Below are 12,691 nucleotides of genomic sequence, written 5' to 3' on the forward strand. Positions count from 1 at the left end.
GGTGAGCTGAGATTGCACTGAGCTGAGATCACACCATTGCATTCCAGCCTGGGCAATAAGAGCGAATCTCTGTCTCAAAAAAAAAAAAAAAAAAAAGAATTAGAATAGACAGGAAGACTACTAAGTTTTTACTTGATCTATATAAGTAGAAAAGTTCAAGTCAAACAAAGCCAAACCTGAATTATGAAACAAAAAACAAAACCAAAGATTTATGGCTTCTCAATTTTTTTTTTTTTTTTGAGATGGAGTGTCACTCTGTCACCCAGGCTGGAATGCAGTGGCACAACCTCGGCTCAATGCAACCTCCACCTCCTGGGTTCAAACACTTCTCCTGCCTTGGCCTCCCGAGTAGCTGGGATTACAGGTGCGTGCCACCACGCTGGCTACTTTTTGTATTTTTTTTAGTAGAGATGGGGTTTCACCATGTTGGTCAGTCTGGTCTTGAACTCCTGACCTTGTGATCCACCTGCCTCGGCCTCCCAAAGTGCTGGGATTACAGGTGTGAGCCACCACACCTGGCTTGGCTTCTCAATTAATTTCCAGTCTCGAATTAGTTTATAGACCCAGAACTCCTTGAATCAATGAGATGCTGGGTCCCTATGAGGAAGAAATCCAGTAAACTATTACAAATATATACTGTTAATTTTTCCCCCTCTTTTCCCCAAAGAAAACTATGGCCTTTGAGGAATTACTGAATACAGTTTCTGAACTGATTCTAATTCCAGGAGAACTGAAATGACATTGCAGTGCATTTACCAGAGTAGGAGCTTATGGAGGTCAGGCGATCAATGGAGTTTTGAATCAATTCTAATTCCCAGTTGGCCTGGTGGGTTTCTCAAACCACCCTTTGGTTATCTTCCCCGTTCTGGAATACATAATTAGATTAGACATACTCAGCAACTGGTAGAATGCCAAACTGGTTCCCTGACCAGTGGAGCGAGAGCTATTTTGGTAAAAAAAGGTCAAGATGAAGTCATCAGAACTGCGTATTCCTAGGAAAAAGTCAACCAAAAGCAACAGCACATTCGTACAGGGATTTCAGAGACTGATGCCACCAGGAAGGTCTTAAAAGATCCAAGGGTAGGCCGGGAGAGGTGGCACTTTGGGAGTGCTGAGTTCAGATTTGGGAGCCCGCCGAGACGGGCGGATCACGAGGTCAGGAGTTGGAGACCAACATGGTGAAACCCCACCTCTACTAAAAATACAAAAAAAGTTAGCCGGGCGTGGTGGCATGCACCTATAATCCCAGCTACTCGGGAGGCTGAGGCAGGTGAATCACTTGAACCCAGGAGGCAGAGGTTGCAGTGAGCTGAGATCGTGCCACTGCACTCCGGCCTGGGTGACAGAGCTAGACTTGGTCTCAAAAAAAAAAAAAAAAAAAAAAAAAAAGAACGATCCAAGGGTCATGGCTCTCATTTCGTCCTATGTAAGTCACTGAATAAACATAAGAGATCTTGGAGAATTATACTGGATAAACGTAAGCTTAAATCATAGGGAGACTCCCATTGCAGCTGTTGTACCAGATGTTGTTTTATTACTTGAGCAAATATACACATCCCTGGTACCTAGTGTACAGCTATTCATCTGCCTAATACTTTTTTTTTCTCTATCATTGTTAATAAATACCACCAGAAGCAGTTTGCTTTCAGGTGGCAAAGACAGAAACACACCGTCACTGTCCTACCTCACACACTAGTAATTGGCTCGGGCTTCTGTAACAGCATGCCGACTGAGTGACTTAATCAATATATTTTCTTCTCACAGTTGCAGAAGGTAGAAGTTATAATCAAGATCATCAGAACTGGCGTCTGGTGAGATCTCTCTCCTTGAGTTATAAGTGACCACCTTCTCTATGTCCTTCCATGGACTTTCCTCTGTGCTTTTGTGGTAAGGGAGATCTCTAATGTCTCTTTCTCTTCTTATAATGACTTTTTTTTTTTTTTTATAGAACCCTAGCCTTATAACCTCATTTAACCCTTTTTTGTTTGTTTGTTTGTTTTGTTTTGTTTTGTTTTGAGACAGAGTCTCGCTCTTGTTTCCCAGGCTGGAGTGCATCGGCACAATCTCGGCTCACTGCAACCTCCGCCTCCTGGGTTCAAGTGATTCTCCTGCCTCAGCCTCCCTAGTGGCTGGGATTACAGGCGCCCGCCACCACGCCTGGCTAACTTTTTTTATTTTTCGTAGAGATGGGGTTTCACTATATTGGCCAGGCTGGTGTCGAACTCCTGACCTCAGGTGATCCACCCGCCTCAGCCTCCCAAAGCGCTGGGATTACAGGTGTGAGCCACCGCGCCCGGCTCTCATTTAATCTTAATTACCTCCGTAAAGGCCTATCTCCAATTACAGTCACATTGAGGGTTAGAGCTTCAATATATACATTTTAGAGGAACATAGTTTAGTCAATAATAGTGATATATCAACTCTTCAGCCTCATGTTATAGCTTAGTTTGCTGGGATCTTGGTCACCTTTTCCTTCCACAAACTATCACACTGGTTCTTTACATTGATGGTATTATGCTCATTGAATATAGTGAGCAAGAAACTCACTAGACTTATTGGTATGAGAAGCTCACTCTAGACTTATTGGTATGAAATTTATGTCAGGATGTAGGACATTAATCCAACAAAATTTCAGAAGCCTTCTATCTTTGTGAGATTTATAGGGTCCCAGTGGTTTGGGACATGCCAACGTATCCCTTGGAAGCAGAGGAGTAAGCTGTTATATTTGGCTTCTACTACAACAAAAAAGAGGCACAGCTCTAGTGGGCCTTTTGATTTTGAAGGTAACATATTTCTCATTTGGTAAGTTACTCTGGCCCATTTACCCTGTGACCCAAAAAGCTGCTAGCTTTTCTTTACTCAGCAGAAAAGAATATTCTACATCAGATCCAGGCTGTCGTGTCACTTGGGTCATGTCTTCCAATAGAGTCAAAGGTGCTGAAATTGTTGATGGCAGATACAGATGATCTTTGGAGCTTCTGGAAAGCTCCTGTGTTAATCACAGGAAAGATTTTGGAGGAAAATCATGCCATCCTATGTAGATAATTGCTCCTTTTCTTTTCTTTTCCCTTCTCCCCTCCCCTCCCCTCCCTTCCTTTCTTTTCTTTTCTTTTTTTCTTTCTTTTTTTTTTTTTTTGAAACAGCTTTTGGCCTGTTACTGGGGCGCAGAAAATACACTGGAAAAATTTATATTGTTAAAATGTCCATGCTGGCCAGGCATGGTGGCTCATGCTTATAACCCCAGCAGTTTGGGAGGCCAAGGCAGGTGGATTGCTTGAGCTCAGGAGTTCAAGACCAGCCTGGGCAACATGGTGAAACCTTGTCTCTACAGAAAATACAAAAATTAGCCCGGCATAGTTTTGCATGCCTGTGATTCCAGCTACTTGGAGGCTGAGGTGAGAGGATTGCTTTAGCCCAGGAGGTTGAGGCTGCAGTGAGCCATGATTGTGCCACTGCACTTCAGCCTGGGTGATACAGCAAGACCCTGTCTCAAAATAAAATAATAAAATAAAATAAAATAAAAGTCCGTGCTTCCCAAAGTGATATAGAAAGTAAATGCAAGCCCTATCCAAACCCCAATGGCATTTATTATTAAACTAGACAAAAATAATTACAGATTTACTTGGAACCAAAAGAGACCTTAAACAGTCAAAGCAGTATTGAGCAAGATGAACAAAGCTGACGATATTATACTCCCTGATTTCAAAACATTAGAAAGCAATGCCATCAAAACAAGATAGTACTGGCATAAAAACAGACATAAAGAACAATGGAACAGAATGGAGAGTCCCAGAATAAATCTAATATATGCATACAATCAACTGATCTTCAACAAGGGTGCCAAAAATACACAACAGAGAAATGAGAGTCTTTTAAGTAAATAGTGCTGGAAAAATTGGATCTCTATATGCAAAAGGATAAATGTGGACTCTTACTTCATACCATATTAAAAATTAACTTAAAATGGATTAACTATTTAAACATAGGACCTGAAAACATAAAATGGCTGGAAAAAAATATGGAAAAATTTTCAGAACTTTGGACATTGAGATGCTTTTTTTAAAATTAGACTTCAAAAGAACAGGCAACAGGCCGGGTGTGGTGGCTCACACCTATAATCCCAGCATTTTGGGAGGCTGAGGCAGGCGGATCACCTGAGGTCAGGAGTTGGAGACCAGTCTGGCCAACATGGCACAACCCCATCTCTACTAAATCTATTTTAAAGATTAGTTGGGTGTGGTGGTGCACTCCTGTAGTTCTGGCTACTCAGGAGGCTGAGGCAGAACTGCTTGAACCTGGGAGGCAGAGGTTGCAGTGAGCCAAAATTGCATCACTGCACTCTAGCCTGGGCAATAGAATGAGACCCTGTCTCAAAAAAACAAAATAGTAAGACAAAGAACAGGCAATAAAATCAGGACAGACAAGTGGGACTACCTCGAATAGAAAAACTTCTGAACAAAGGACAAGTTCAACAAATGAAAAGGCAACTTAAGGAATGAGAAAAAGATAGTTGCCAATAATATATCTGATAAAGGGTTAATATCCAAAAATACAAGGAATTCCTACAACTCAATAGCAAACCCCAAATAACAAGATTAATAAATGAGTAACGACCTAAATAAACATTTCTCCAAAGAGGACATAAGAATGGCCACAGGTATATTAAAAAAAATGCTCCGTGTCACTAAATGTCAGTCAAATGCAAATTTAAGTCACAGTGAGGCATCACCTCACTCTTGTGAGGACAGGTATATTAAAAACAAACAAGCGTGCTAAAGTTATGAAGATACTGGAACTTTTGTACACAGCTGGCAGGAATTAAAATTGGCAGCAACAGTGGAAAACAACATACAGTTGTCTCAAAAAGTTAAAAACAGAATTATAGGTCGGGTGTGGTGGCTCATGCCTGTAATCCCAGCACTTTGGGAGGCCGAGGTGGGAGGATCACTTGAGATCAGGAGTTCAAAACCAGCCTGGCCAACATGGTGAAACCCTGTCTCTACTAAAAATACAAAAAAAAAAGTAGCTGTGAGTGGTGGTGCGCACCTGTAATCCCAGCTACTTGGGAGGCTGAGACAGGAGAATTGCTTGAACCCGGGAGGCAGAGGTTGCAGTGAGCTGAGATCACACCACTGCACTACAGCCTGAGTGACAGAGTGAGACTCCGTCTCAAAAAAAAAAAAAAAAAATTACAGTTTGATTCATTAAACTCAATTCTGGGGATACATCCGAAGGGAATATAATTTGGATCTTGAAGAGATACATAGTTCTGTGTCTATTACAGCATTCTTCACAATAGCCAAGATATGGAAGCCACCTACATGTCCATGAAGGATACATGAATGTGTCAAGTAAAGGTAGTATATACATGCAATCAAATATTAGCCTTAAAAAGGGAGTAAATCTTTTCTTTTCTTTTTTTTTTTTTTTTGAGATGGAGTCTCTCTCTGTCACCCAGGCTGGAGTGCAGTGGCGCGATCCTGGCTTACTGCAACCTCTGCCTCCTGGGTTCACACCATTCTCCTGCCTCAGCCTCCCGAGTAGCTGGGACTACAGGAGCCCACCACCATGCCTGGCTAATCTTTTGTATTTTTAGTAGAGACGGGGTTTCACCGTGTTAGCCAGAATGGTCTCGATCTCCCAACCTCAGCTGATCAGCCTGCCTCGGCCTCCCAAAGTGCTGGGATTACAGGCGTGAGCCACCGCGCCCGGCCAGTAAATCTTTTCATTTGTGACAACATGAATGTACCTGAAGGATACTAAGGTACACATTAAGGCACGATTGAAAGCCAGACATAGAAAGACAAATACATCATGATCTCACATACATGTGAAATATGAAGTCATTATACATGGAGAGGCAGAGAGTAGAATGGTGTTTTCCAGAAGCTGAGCTGAAAGAAAAACGGGGGTTGGGGGGATACAAAGTTTCAGTTACACAAAATGAACAAACTGGTCTGGATAGTGTTTTTTTTTTTTTTTTTTTAGTAAAACCATAAAAGCTCAGGCAACGAAAACAAAAACAAATGGGGTTATATCAACCCAAAATGCTTCTGCATAGCAAAAAAAAAAAAAAAAAATTAACAAGGTAAAGAGAAAAGCTACAGAATGGCAGAAAGTATTTTCAAAATACCCACCCAACAAGGGATTAATAACCAGAATATACAAAGAATTCAAATGACTTAATAGCAAAAAACAAACAAAAAAAAGAATCTAAATTTAAAATGGGAAAGGATCTAACCAGATATTTCTCAGCCAGGTGCAGTGGCTCACGCCTATAATCCCAACACTCTGGGAGGCTGAGGCGGGTGGATCACTGGAGCTCAGGAGGTCAAGACCAGCCTGGGCATCATTTTTTGTAGAGGTGAAATACCACCTCTACAAAAAATTAGCTGGGTATGGTGGTGCACACCTATAGTCCCAGCAACTTGGGAGTCTGGGATGGGAGGATGGCTTGAGCCTGGGGAGGTTAAGGCTGCAGTGAGCTGTGATTACGCCACTGCACTCTAGCGTTGGTGACAGAGAGACACTGTCTCAAAAAAACCCCAAAAAACAAAAAACAAACCCAACAACAGACACCTGTCTTCAGCCAAAAAGACCAGGAAAGACACCTTATCAAACAAAACTTTTATCCAATGTGCCTTCTACGCTGGGATAAAATGAGGGTAGATACAATAGGCTTTCTTTCCCTCTTGTGTTTTATAAATTGTATTTGAATATCAAGGAACAATTGAAACATTGTTAACTACGATAATTTCTGAATATAATGTAATACGTTGATCTAACACTAAAAAAGCTATACTCAAAAACACTACAAATAACTTAAACGAAATTTTAAAACATGTTCAAATTATCTACATGAAGAAAGTAAAAATCACACAGAGGAACAAAACAGAGAGAACAAACAGAAAACAACGTATCAGGCTAGTCTTAACAAAATTACCTTAAGTGTTAAATGTTCTAAATTAACCAAGTAGATCTCCGCTGACACACAACAAAAACATGCTGGCCAAAGTGGATGAGGTGAAGTTCACAATCAACACCCAAATGAAGAAGGTGCTATGTCTGGCTGTGGCTGTCAGCCACGTGAAGATGACAGACGATGTTACACACAGACGATGTGTGTAACATTCACCTGGCTGTAAACTTCCTGGTGTCACTGCTCACGGAAAACCGGCAGAATGTCTGGGCCTTATATACCAAGAGCACCACCGGCAAGCCCTAGCACCTGTATTAAGGCACATTTGAATAAATTCTACTGCCACCAGTCAAAAATAAATAAATAAAATAAAATAATCAATTAGAGACAAAGATTGACAACATTGATTTTTTTTTTTTTTTTTTGAGATGGAGTCTTGCTCTGTAGCCCAGGCTGGAGTGCAGTGGCGCGATCTTGGCTCACTGCAAGCTCCGCCTCCCAGGTTCACGCCATTCTCCTGCCTCAGCCTCCCGAGTAGCTGGCACTACAGGTGCCTGCCACCACGCCCGGCTATTTTTTATGTATTTTTAGTAGAGACGGGGTTTCACCATGTTAGCCAGGCTGGTCTCAATCTTCTGACTTCGTGATCCGCACGCCTCAGCCTCCCAAAGTGCTGGGATTACAGGCGTGAGCCACTGTTCCGGGCCTGACAACACTGATTAATAAATATGACCATGCATATTCTCTTTAGAAGAAACTCACTTCCAGTATAAAAAGGTAAATTTAGAATAAGCCCTCTCCCTCTCCCCCTCCCCCTCCCTCCCCTTTGCACGGTCCTCCTCTCCCCTTTGCACGGTCTCCCTCTGATGCGGAGCCGAGGCTGGACTGTACTGCTGCCACCTCGGCTCACTGCAGCCTCCCTGCCTGATTCTCCTGCCTCAGCCTGCCGAGTGCCTGGGATTGCAGGCGCGCGCCGCCACACCTGACTGGTTTTCGTATTTTTTGGTGAAGACGGGTTTTCGCCGTGTTGGCCGGGCTGGTCTCCAGCTCCTGACCCAAGTGGTCTGCCAGCCTCGGCCTCCCGAGGTTCCGGGATTGCAGACGGAGTCTCGCTCACTCAGTGCTCAATGTTGCCCAGGCTGGAGTGCAGTGGCGTCATCTCGGATCGCTACAACCTCCACCTCCCAACTGCCTGCCTTGGCCTCCCAAAGTGCCGAGATTGCAGCCTCTGCCCGGCTGCCACCCCATATAGGAAGTGAGGAGCGTCTCTGCCTGGCCCCCCAGTCCGGGAAGTGAGGAGCGCCTCTTCCCGGCCGCCACCCCGTCTAGGAAGTGAGGGGCGTCTCTGCCTGGCCGCCCATCATCTGGGATGTGGGGAGCGCCTCTGCCCCGCCGCCCCGTCTGAGATGTGAAGAGTGCCTCTGCCCGGCCGCGACCCCGTCTGGGAACTGAGGAGTGTCTCTGCCCCGCCGCCACCCCGTCTGGGAGGTGAGGAGCGTCTCTGCCCGGCCGCCCGGTCTGAGAAGTGAGGAGCCCCTCCGCCCGGCAGCCGCCCCGTCTGGGAAGTGGGGAGCAGCCCCCCTCCGGCCAGCCGCCCCGTCCGGGAGGTGGGGGGCAGCCCCCGCCCGGCCAGCCGCCCCGTCCGGGAGGTGTACCCAACAGCTCATTGAGAACGGGCCATGATGACAATGGCGGTTTTGTCGAATAGAAAAGGGGGAAATGTGGGGAAAAGAAAGAGATCAGATTGTTATTGTGTCTGTGTAGAAAGAAGTAGACATAGGAGACTCCATTTTGTTCTGTACTAGGAAAAATTCTCCTGCCTTGGGATGCTGTTAATCTATAACCTTACCCCCAACCCCGTGCTCTCTGAAACAGGTGCTGTGTCCACTAAGGGTTAAATGGATTAAGGGCGGTGCAAGATGTGCTTTGTTAAACAGAGGCTTGAAGGCAGCAGACTCGTTAAGAGTCATCGCCACTCCCTAATCTCAACTACCCAGGGACACAAACACTGCGGAAGGCGGCAGGGCCCTCTGCCTAGGAAAACCAGAGACCTTTGTTCACATGTTTATCTGCTGACCTTCCCTCCACTATTGTCCTATGACCCTGCCAAATCCCCCTCTCCGAGAAACACCCAAGAATGATCAATAAATACTAAAAAAAAAAAAAAAAAGTAAATTTAAAGTATAAGAAGCTGGTCAAGGCGTGGTGGCTCACTCACGCCTGTAATCCCAGCACTTTGGGAGGCTGGGGTGGGCGAATCACTTGAGGTCAGGAGTTCAAGACCAGCCTGGCCAACATAGTGAAACCCTGGCTCTACTAAAAATACAAAAATTAGCCAGGTGTGGTGGTGGCTGGTGCCTATAATCCCAGCTACTTGGGAGGCTGAGGCAGGAGAATCGCTTGAACTGGGGAGGCAGAGGTTGCAGTGAGCCGAGATCGCGCCACTGTACTCCAGCCTGGGCAACAGAGTGAGACTCCATATCAAAAATAAATTTAAAATAAATAAATAAAGTATAAGAAGCTGGAAAAAGATACAAGTAATCAAGGAAAGCATGAGTACTTATAATATCAGATAAAGTAGATTTCAGAGAAAAAAATTGAGACATGGAGAGAAATTACATAATGATAAAAAGCTTAATCCACCCAGAAGACCCAGCAGTCCTAAATGTGTAGGCACAAATCAACAGACATGAAAAATGTAAAACAAAAACTGGAAGAAACAGAGGAGAAACAGACAATAAGACAAATACACAATTATTGTTAGAGATATTGACATTTTTCTCTAAACAATAGAACAGAGAAAATATCAGCAGCAAATCTAAAAAAAAGACAACAGTTCAACACCATCATTCATCAACAGGATCTGGTTGACATTTGTAGAGTAATTTAATCAACAGCAGCAGCATATGTATTCTCTTCAAGGGCTCATGGAACATAAAGTAAGATAGACCATCTCCTAGGCCATGAAACAAACTTCAACAAATTTTAAAAATCAGATTACACGGAGTGTGTTCTCTGATCATAATGGAGTCAGACTAGAAATCAATAATGTGAAGACAATGCAAACATCTCCAACTCTTGCAAGCTTGAAGGGGAAGTCCCTGGGAAAACAAAAAATACATTGACCACAAAGATGATGAAAAGACAATGGAACAAAATTTGTAAGACACAACTAAAGCAGTGTACTGAAGAAATTGATGGCACTAAACTCATATATTAGAAAAGGCTGGTCGGGTGCAGTGGTTCAAGCCTGTAATCCCAGCACTTTGGGAGGCCGAGGCCAGGAAATCCAGACTATCCTGGCTAACACGGTGAAACCCGGTCTCTACTAAAAATAAAAAAAATTAAAAAATAAAAAAAAATTAGCCGGGCGTGGCAGTGGGCGCCTGTAGTCCCAGATACTCGGGAGGCTGAGGCAGGAGAATGGCATGAACCCGGGAGGCGGAGCTTGCAGTGAGCCGAGATCGTGCCACTGCACCCCAGCCTGGGCGACAGAGCGAGACTCTGTCTCAAAAAAAAAAAAAAGAAAAAAAAAAGAAAAAAACTAAGTCTCCAAATAATCTAATTTTCCACATCAATAACCTGGGAAAAGGTCAAACTTAATAAACTAAACCCAAACAAAAGAAGTATTAAGAAGGAAATAATAAAGATAGGAAGAGAAATAAAGTTGAGACTCAAAAAGTAATAGAGAAAAACCAATAAAACAGACAGCTGATTTTTTTTTTTTTTTTTTTTTTTTTTTTTTTTTCTTTTTTATTGATCATTCTTGGGTGTTTCTCGCAGAGGGGGATTTGGCAGGGTCACAGGACAATAGTGGAGGGAAGGTCAGCAGATAAACAAGTGAACAAAGTTCTCTGGTTTTCCTAGGCAGAGGACCCTGCGGCCTTCCGCAGTGTTTGTGTCCCTGGGTACTTGAGATTAAGGAGTGGTGATGACTCTTAACGAACATGCTGCCTTCAAGCATCTGTTTAACAAAGCACATCTTGCACCGCCCTTAATCCATTCAACCCTGAGTGGATACAGCACATGTTTCAGAGAGCACAGGGTTGGGGGTAAGGTCACAGATCAACAGGATCCCAAGGCAGAAGAATTTTTCTTAGTACAGAACAAAATGAAAAGTCTCCCATGTCTACCTCCTTCTACACAGACACAGCAACCATCCGATTTCTCAATCTTTTCCCCACCTCTCCCCCCTTTCTATTCCACAAAACCGCCATTGTCTTCATGGCCCGTTCTCAATGAGCTGTTGAGTACACCTCCCAGATGGGGTGGTGGCCGGGCAGAGGAGCTCCTCACTTCCCAGTAGGGGCGGCCGGGCAGAAGCGCCCCTCACCTCCCGGACGGGGCGGCTGGCCGGGCGGGGGGCTGACCCCCCCCACCTCCCTCCCGGACGGGGCGGCTGGCCGGGCGGGGGGCTGACCCCCCACCTCCCTCCCGTACAGGGCGGCTGGCCGGGCAGAGGGGCTCCTCACTTCCCAGTAGGGGCGGCCGGGCAGAGGCGCCCCTCACTTCCCCGACGGGGCGGCTGGCCCGGCGGGGGGCTGACCCCCCCACCTCCCTCCCGGAGGGGGCGGCTGGCCGGGCAGAGGGGCTCCTCACTTCCCGGTAGGGGCGGCCGGGCAGAGGCGCCCCTCACCTCCCGGACAGGGCGGCTGGCTGGGCGGGGGGCTGATCCCCCCACCTCCCTCCCAGACGGGGCGGCTGGCCGGGCGGGGGGCTGACCCCCCCACCTCCCTCCCGGACGGGGCGGCTGGCCGGGCGGGGGGCTGACCCCCCACCTCCCTCCTGGACGGGGCGGCTGGCCGGGCGGGGGGCTGACCCCCCCACCTCCCTCCCGGACGGGGCGGCTGGCCGGGCAGGGGGCTGACCCCCCCACCTCCCTCCCGGACGGGGCGGCTGGCCGGGCGGGGGGCTGACCCCCCCACCTCCCTCCCAGACAGAGCGGCTGGCCGGGCAGAGGGGCTCCTCACTTCCCAGTAGGGGCGGCCGGGCAGAGGCGCCCCCCCCACCTCCTGGACAGGGCGGCTGGCCGGGCAGGGGGCTGATCCCCCCACCTCCCTCCCGGACGGGGCGGCTGGCCAGGCGGGGGGCTGATCCCCCCCACCTCCCTCCCGGACGGGGCGGCTGGCCGGGCGGGGGGCTGACCCCCCCCCACCTCCCTCCCGGACGGGGCGGCTGGCCGGGCAGAGGGGCTCCTCACTTCCCGGTAGGGGCGGCCAGGCAGAGGCGCCCCTCACCTCCCGGACAGGGCGGCTGGCTGGGCGGGGGGCTGATCCCCCCACCTCCCTCCCGGACGGGGCGGCTGGCCGGGCGGGGGGCTGACCCCCCCACCTCCCTCCCGGACGGGGCGGCTGGCCGGGCGGGGGGCTGACCCCCCACCTCCCTCCCGGACGGGGCGGCTGGCCGGGCGGCGGGCTGACCCCCCCACCTCCCTCCCGGACGGGGCGGCTGGCCGGGCAGAGGGGCTCCTCACTTCCCAGTAGGGGCGGCCGGGCAGAGGCACCCCTCGCCTCCCGGACGGGGCGGCTGGCCAGGCGGGGGGCTGACCCCCCCACCTCCCTCCCGGACGAGGCGGCTGGCCGGGCAGAGGGGCTCCTCACTTCCCGGTAGGGGCGGCCGGGCAGAGGTGCCCCTCACCTCCCGGACGGGGCGGCTGGCCAGGCGGGGGGCTGACCCCCCCACCTCCCTCCCAGACGAGGAGGGAGGACGCTCCTCACTTCTCAGACGGGGTGGCTGCCGGGCGGAGGGGCTCCTCACTTCTCAGATGGGGCG

The sequence above is a fragment of the Pan troglodytes genome, chromosome 20, assembly GCF_028858775.2.
Source record: "Pan troglodytes isolate AG18354 chromosome 20, NHGRI_mPanTro3-v2.0_pri, whole genome shotgun sequence".
In the NCBI taxonomy this organism is placed as follows: domain Eukaryota; kingdom Metazoa; phylum Chordata; class Mammalia; order Primates; family Hominidae; genus Pan; species Pan troglodytes.